This window comes from Carlito syrichta, unplaced genomic scaffold, assembly GCF_000164805.1.
Source record: "Carlito syrichta isolate Samal-C Ts95f unplaced genomic scaffold, Tarsius_syrichta-2.0.1 Scaffold315812, whole genome shotgun sequence".
NCBI lineage: Eukaryota > Metazoa > Chordata > Mammalia > Primates > Tarsiidae > Carlito > Carlito syrichta.
Genome location: NW_007259908.1, coordinates 473,141 through 481,572, shown reverse-complemented (window position 1 = coordinate 481,572; position 8,432 = coordinate 473,141). Strand labels below are relative to the sequence as shown.

General features: G+C 41.3%; 1 pseudogene; it reads right to left on the bottom strand.

Annotated features, from left to right (window-relative positions):
- Positions 1-4,944: 4,944 nt before the first annotated feature.
- On the bottom strand, positions 4,945-6,144 carry LOC103275896 (annotated as a pseudogene).
- Between the last annotated feature and the right edge of the window lie 2,288 nt (positions 6,145-8,432).

Sequence of the window (8,432 nt, the reverse complement as noted above, 5' to 3'; positions counted from 1 at the left end):
GGAGCCCAGCAAGTCAAGGTTGCGGTGGCCGGGAGCGGCCACTGCACTCCAGTCTGGGCGACAGAGTGAGACTCCAACTCAAAAAAAAAAAAAAAATTCACTCAAAATGCATCATAGACCTTAATCTAAAATGCAAATTTATAAAACTTCTAGAAAGTAACATAGGAGAAATCTAGTTGACTTTGAGTTTGGCAATGAGTTTTTAGATAAAACACCAAAAGTATAATTTACTCTGTGGAAGAAAACATTAAGTTTGATTTCATTAAAATTATAAATCTTTGTTCTGCAGAAAATAATTACATACACTGTTAAGAGAATGAAAGACAAGTCATAGACTGGGGAAAGATATTTGCAAAAACACATATCTGAAAAGAACTTGTATCCAAAATATGCAAAGAACTCTTAAAACTCAACGATAAGAAGAAAACAAATAACTCAACAGATGCTTTACCAGAAAAAAAAAATGACCATTAAACATATGAAAAGATGCTTAGTTTCATAGTCATTAGGACACTGCAATTAAAACAACAATGAGATGCCACTACACACCTATTTTTTTTTTTTACTATTGATAATTTTTATTATTTGCTTGGGAAAATCTGTTTCATGAATTAACCATAGTAAATTTTAAAATTCAAGTCAACTAGACTTTGCTTGTTCATCACACTCCACAGTTATCTTCCTTTTCTTCTTCTTCTTTTATTTTTTTTAAAGGCAGGGTCCCACTCTGTCACCCAGGCTAAAGTACAGTGAAATGGTCATAACTCACTGCAGCCTTGAACTCTTGGCCTCAAGCTATCCTCCCATCTTGGTCTCTCAAAGTGCTGAAATTAGAGGCTACCATGCCTGGCTCTGCGCTTCTTCTAAGCAATTGATGAATGCACAGAATATAAACTAATTTAATATTTAACACATTATTGGTTGTTTTATTTTTATTTATTTATTTTTGAGTCAAGGTCTCTCACTCTGTTGCCCAAACTGGAGTGCAGTGGCATGATCATGATTCATCAGAGCCTCTAACACCTGGGCTCAAGTGATCCTCCTGTCTCAATCTTTAAAGTAGCTGGGGCTACAGGCATGCACCACCATGCCCAGCTAGTTTTTAATTTTAATTTTTGTAGAGATGAGGTTTTGCTATGCTGCTCAGGCTGGTCTGGAACTCCTGGGCTCAAGTGATCCTCCCACCTCTCTGTCCCAAAGTGCTGGGGTTGTAGGCATGAGCCACAATGCCCGGCCTCCTTTATTAGTTTTTCCCCCTTATTTTGAAGATGTGGGGTACAATTCAGGGTTAGGTATACAAATGTTCACTATGTAGGTGCCCTTGTTGATGGGGTAACTACCTACCTATTAGCGTGACTGAAATCCTAAACATTGACAATACCAAATGCTGGCGAGGATGTGGAGTAGCAGGAACTCTCATTTATTGCTGATGGGAATGCAAAATAATAAAGTCACTTTGGAAAGCAACTTGGCAGTTTATTAAAAAACAAAATATAGTTTTACCATATGAGTCAGCAGTCTTGCTTCTAGGTATTCACCCAAGTGTCTTGAAAACTTATGTTTACACAAAAGCCTGCATACAAATGTCTATGGTAGATTTATTCATAATTGTGAAATTTTGGAAGGAGTCAAGATGTCCTCTAATAGTTGAATGGATACACAAGTTATGGAACATCCATACAGTGCAATCATTTTCAGTGATTTTTAAAAAATGAGCCATACAGCCACAAAAAGACACAGAAGATCTTTAAACACATATTGCTAAGTGAAAGAAGCCAGTCTAAAAAGACAACATACAGTATGAGCCGAACTATATTATTACATTTTAGAAAAAGCAAAACTATACAGTAAAAAGATTGGCTTTGGGGAAAGGATGAATAGGTGGAGCATAACGTATTTTTAGGGCAGTGAAACTGTTCTGTGTGCGACTGTAAAAATGTATACATGACATTATGCATTTAGCAAAACCCATGAGGATTGTACCACACAGTGAGTGGACTCTAATGTGAACTATGAGATTTAATTAATAATAGCAATATATCAATATTGGCTCAATTGTAACAGATGTACCACACCAATATGAGATATTAATAATAAGGGAGACTGTGGTCTAAATATGTAAGAGTGAGAGGAGGGCGTGTGTATGGGAACGCTCTGTACTTTCTGCTCAGTGTTTCCAGAAGCCTAAAACCACTCTAAAAATAAAGTCTATAATAAAATGCTAAAAGGACCGGTGGATATTTAGTCTGGGCCAGAATGCTCTCTTGGAACCAGTCTTTGACAGGTCCTGAACAGGAACTTTGTGGGGTGTCTCATTTAAGGTCAAAGAGTCAGCACTGTGACAGAAAGACACTCGAATCTAGGACTCCACTACACACCAAGCTTGTTCTCTTGAAGTTATCTCCTTATTTCCTATCAGGGACTAGAAGGAAGCTTATATACTATAAAGCAAGTAGCAATGCAAAACACGGATTAAAATTCTTTTTTTTTTTTTTGAGTTGGAGTCTCACTCTGTCGCCCAGACTGGAGTGCAGTGGCCGCTCCCGGCCACGGCAGCCTCGACCTGCTGGGCTCCGGCGATCTTTCCACCTCAGCCTTCCAAGTAGCCGAAATTACAGGCGCGCGCTACCACGCCCGGCTGATTTTTTAATTTATTGTAGAGATGAGGTCTCGCCTGCCCAGGCAGGTCTCAAACCTGCAGGCTCAGGCAATATACTCACCTCAGCCTCCCAAAGGCTCGGGATTATAGGCTGAGCCACCGAGCCCGGCCAGGCTGAGCTACCGAGCCCGGCTTGGATTAAAATTCTGATGACACTATAGTTTTTAACCACATGTGGGATTTGTTCTTTAAAGGGCATTCATTCACCCCTCTGGAGACAGCCAACAAGATGAAAAATATGTGACTCATCGAAGGTTGTGACTTTCCTTGGGATAATTTTTTTTTCTTGTAAGCTGCTGTTTCTTTCAGGAACCCTTACTGGATCATGTTATTCATGTTTTTTATGCCCCATGTGAGAATTTGGCTTTTCTGTTTATGTGAGTTTTGATAATATAAGTCAGGCTGAGCATTTAGCTAGTGTCTCAGCAGGCACTGGGGAGGCAAGTTTGTCAAATGTAAATTAATATATATAAGCTTAACATATTTCCAGTAACAGATTTAATGTGTGCTTTGTTGACAAAGAAGTCTCTCAGGTAATAAATGTTGAATGCTTGGGAATAAAGTATACATTTAAAACCCAACCAAAGTTTTAGCTACTGAAGTCAAGCTTTGAGCAAAGAGACAAAATGGTTGTTAGCTATTATTATTATTTCTTAAAACTCTGCATGATTCATTAACTAGATAAAAGACAAAATGATATAATCTTTTTCAGCTTAGTTCTCAATAAAGTGAATTTTGCTTAAAAATAAAAAATGAGTATATTAGCTAATTTTAACATAACTGCACCATGTATCTGCTCTATTTCTCTTTCTATATATAGTTGCAGGTAAACATATTATTATAAAAAAGCTTACTAATTTTGAAAAATTGGCTCAGTGGTGTGGAAAAACCCATTTGATAAGTACAAATGTTTACACTATAAAAAAATTTGAATGGATATATAGTGTTGATACTTTGAGGTTCTAACAATTAATGAAAGACTGCCAATTAAAAATCCTGACAGAGCCGGGCTCGGTGGCTCAGCCTGTAATCCCGCGCCTTTGGGAGGCTGAGGTGAGTGGATTGCCTGAGCCCGCGGGTTCGAGACCCGCCTGGGGAGGCGAGACCTCATCTCTACAATAAATCAAAAAATCAGCCGGGCGTGGTAGCGCGCGCCTGTAATTCCGGCTACTCGGAAGGCTGAGGCGGAAGGATCACCGGAGCCCAGCAGGTCGAGGCTGCGGTGGCCGGGAGCGGCCACTGCACTCCAGTCTGGGCGACAGAGTGAGACCCCAACTCAAAAAAAAAAAAAAAAAATCCTGACAGATTGGCTTTAAGGAAAATATAAAAACACTGCCATTGTTATACTATGTTAATATGCAAGAAAGTTTCTTAAATACTGTTATTTAGTTACTCAACTAAAATAACGTTTCCATTTATTATGTTAGTGCCGTTCATTTGTCAAGAAAGCCTTTCAACTGAAACTTCAAATTAGAGTATGTCTGAATCAAAGTTTCTTTTTTTTCTTCAACAAAGCCCCTTTTATTTGTTTACCTAGAAATTACTCTTTAGTGATTAAATCACCAGGAATTTTCAGCACAAGATTTAATATCTTAGTGACCAACAAGGCCTGAGTTCTGGGGCTTATTCTGCCTCTCCCTGTCCTTAATGGGGTTTAGAAGGAGAGACATCATGAACAGAGACCAAGTCAGATGGTTGCAGGTCCTCCTTTCCCAGTCATTGGCAAGCTGCTCAATTCTTGTCCAGAGCAGGAAAGAGCCAGTACTTCAGAAAACTCTAATAAAGAATTTGACATTGCACTGTAGGATATCTCATCGATTTAGATTTATCAACAGTGTTAGTCCAAACCCATTTGCTTCTCATCTAATTTTTTTGCATTTTGCAATTGACTTTGTGTGTGTGTGTGTGTGTGTGTGTGTGTGTGTGTGTGTGTGTGTAATTTTGATAAATAATCTCATTCCTTATGCAGAAATTAATCAACCCAGTGAAAAGAAAAATCCCTCAACCTGGAACAACCTCATTTTACTTTGGAAAGAGGAAACAGGTTTTTCTGCTCCTCTTCTACCCAAAAGATGAACAAACATTCCCCCAAAATTCAAAATGTTACTCTGCCCTTGGAATGTACAAAGGCAGCTTTTGAGAGGCTGACTCAAATCACCTATGAAGGGCAGCTGGAACCACTCGGCAGGAAGCCTTCTTTGGAAATTTCTTAAAACCAACTCTTGGGACTCATCCCCAATTGTATATAAAGGCTCTAAAGTCCAGACAACTTCTGCTATTTCATCTCAGGAGCTCAGCTCAGAGGAGGCACTGGAATTGTCTGGAGCAAGAGCAGTAGTCATGGCCCCTTGAGGTAGGACCTCAATAACTTGAGGCTTATCAATGATTCTGGCTGTCCAGTTTCACTTTTCCACAATGCCAAAGACCCGTGCTTGGTGACCCTCTCCGTACTTGGAAGATTTGATTTCAGAACAAAAGCGAGCTGCTGGTTCTCTTGGAAAACAAATCAGTAATCCCCAAAGGTTTCAGCTGAGGTTTCCTGAAGGAGCCCAAACCACCCACTGGCCTTGCTGATGGCAGCCATCTTGGCAATAATTGGTAGGTTATGAATAACAAAGGACACTTCATTTCTTTGTTGATTTTCAAGGTCCTGAGAGTGTCCTAGGATGCCAAAGCCTGTGATATCTGTCACACTGAACATAGCTTCCTGATAGGTCAGCTCTAACTCTTCTCTGGAGACCACCATCTTTACCTTATTCTATCTTTCAGGATTATCCAGTCACTGGTGGGCATTGACAACAATTTGGGTTCCTAAGGGTTTGGTTAAAACAAGTACACCCCCAACAACTGCACTGTCAGGCATTATGAATTCATTTGGCTGACATACCACAGTGGCAACTCCAGCGATGATAATCCAGGAGTTGACTACTGTTTGTCCACTAGTCACTGCTGTCTCTCCCTCCTCTGCAGCATCCCGAAAGCCTTTGATCATGAGGGGTTACTTTGTCGCATTCCTTATTACTCATACTCTGGCTGACACTGAGCAACATTAACATGTTGTCACATTCCATAATGCCCACGGCATAGAGGTCACTCAGCACGATGGCACAAGCTATGCGCCCCATCATGTAGGGATCTTCCACCAAGGGGTAAAAGAAGTCCATGGTCTGCACCAGTGACAGGCCCCCATGCCCCAGGGGGATGATGCAGGAGTCCATCCCACTGCCCACAGCTGGAAAGGTTGGGCTAGGGCCTGTACAGGCTGGCAGGCTGGCTTCCTGGGCAGTCTCTTCCTGGCCTCCGACCAGGCCCTGGCCCAGCGGGGGCTGAACGTCTGACTGGGTCAGTCCCGCCAGGAGTTTGAGCAGCCTCTCCTGGGGGACCTTGCAGCCTCAGCCCTTCTTGCGGGAGAAGCCCATCAGCTGACAGCTTGGGCTGAGGCCCAACGCCTGGGGTTCAAAGGGCTGGTAGTTCGAGAAGCTCCGGCCCAGAGGCAAGTGCGCCAAGCACGAGGAGTCTTCCGCCACCGCCGCTTCTCTGCCGGTGCCCGTCGACTTAGGCCGCGCGATGCCTTCCTGGTCTTCCTCTGAATCAGAGTTTCTTAATAGTGGCACTATTGACATTTTGGGTTGGGTAATATTGTGGAGAGCTATTCTGTACATTGCAAGATGTTCAGTAGCATTCTTGGTCTCTGTCTGCTAGATGCCGGTATCACCTCCCTCTTCAGGTGTGACAAATTAAAATGTCCACAGGCATTTGCTAAATGTCCCCTGGGTTGAAAATTTGCTTCTGTTTGAGAACCAATGGTCTAAATTGTTGGAGTATTCAAAACAGTGCAATTAAAATTATTGGACATATGTTCTACAATGAACATGGAAGACAGGATGCCTTTAAATCAGAGTTAATGTGTGCATGGACCAAATTTGATGGTATCTGGGTACCTTTATTTCAGTGCCCAGTCAAAGGACTAAATTTGGGTGGGCACAGCAAACTATTTGGTTTTCATATGCCTTTATTTTCCTTTTCTGGGTTTGGTGTATAATCTGTGTGCTCTAAGATAACTTAGAACAGGCTATACCCTGTTATGTTCAACAAATAGTTCAAGGATATCCATGTTGTATAAATATATTGTTGATTCAATTACTGTGGCTTTGAATAAAGAATTTCGGCCTCTTCCTTCTGAATAAGTGTCTTAATGACCTTTTTCTTGCAGCTCTTCATCACCTTAATGACATATTCACTAATTTCAAAAAGAGTAATTCGCCTCCAAAGACTGATAATTTCAATTAACTGCTTTGATCAAGGGAGGATTTATACGTCTTTGCCAGTTGGGCTAATTGCTCATTCAAGGACTTTAATTGTTCCCTGGCTCATTTCTTTTTAAGAGACGTCTGAACTAGTCTTTCTTTTGCTCATTAGGTGCTTGGCAGTGTCCCAAAGTAAGCAAGGGTTGACATCTGGTATGTGGTACTTAACACACTAAGGATCTTTGCATCTCCTTGATATCATTGTCCCCTTCCTTTCTCTGTGTCCAGATTTCTTCTTCTTAGGATGCTTTTAGATTTCTAAAAAGGCTAATACTGGCAAATAATTTAACTTCAGGAGCTCAAGCGAGGCTCAGAGTTCAAGTGATGCTCAGAGAAGCACCAGTTTTTATTTTTGTTGGGTCTTGTTGAATTATTTTGATGTAGACTAAGAAAATGCCCCATGTGGGACATGTTCAGTCTATGAGAAGGGTTGGTAGAGGATGCTCTGGGGTGACCAACCATTTTAGTCTGCCTGGGATTGAGGGACTTCCCAGGGCATGAGACTATCATTGCTAAAAATTGGGAAAGTCCCAGGAAAACTGGAATGAGTTGTACATGCTAGGAGAATACTGTTGCAATTCAAATATCTCAGGATTCAGCAGCTTGTGAACCCATATATTGTCACATAATCATTGATACCCAAACATTGATAACTCTTGGCCCCATATTATTATTATAACTGCAGGGACTTAGTTCCTGAAACTTCCCCAGATTTTTTTAAGAGTCTCTGGAGAGTGACTCATTTTTGCCCATAAATGAGGACTTCCCTTTTTTCTTTTTCCTTTCCTTCCTTTTCATCTTCCCAGCAGAGGTTTACAGTCTAAAAATTGCCTAAAGAAGTGCCTCTATCCTGCTATTGTTGTTGGAAGTGTCCATAAAACACCGACCCCACTCCCAGATCTTGTCTTTCTGCTGCTTTGATGGGGATAGTCTTTCTCTTGGAGATCCCAAAGCCTTTAGGTCATCAAAAGTGCCTAGAAAGTCAGAGTCTTTTAGCTCCTGGGTTCCCTCTTCTTCCCTTACTACAAGGCTTCTTTTCTTTCATTAAAGGCTTTCATTCTTTCATTTCTCCCTACCTCTACTTATTCTCAGGTATTCTTGAACTGCAAAATGGAGAATCAAAACCACCCATGCAACAACCCATGCACACTAACCAACTCCATGGGGGGTGAGGTCTTACTTCTCTCACCCATTCATTCAGAAGTTTCTTTTCAGCTCAGTCAAACAACTGTCTCACACAACCACGAAGCGGAAGGATTTTCCAAACTCACCAGAGGTTTTATCTCAGCTTCCAACTGCTTACTTGAAACCAGTTCAAATTGTTTCTAGCCCTCATGGTTGTATGGTCTGAATCTTGGCCTTTTCCCATCAAATCAAAAATGACCAGAAAGCCATCAGGATAAAACCATGGTGCTGCAGCAGTGCTCAGTGTCGATGAGCCCTGATCGGTTTCAAAGTACAGGCAG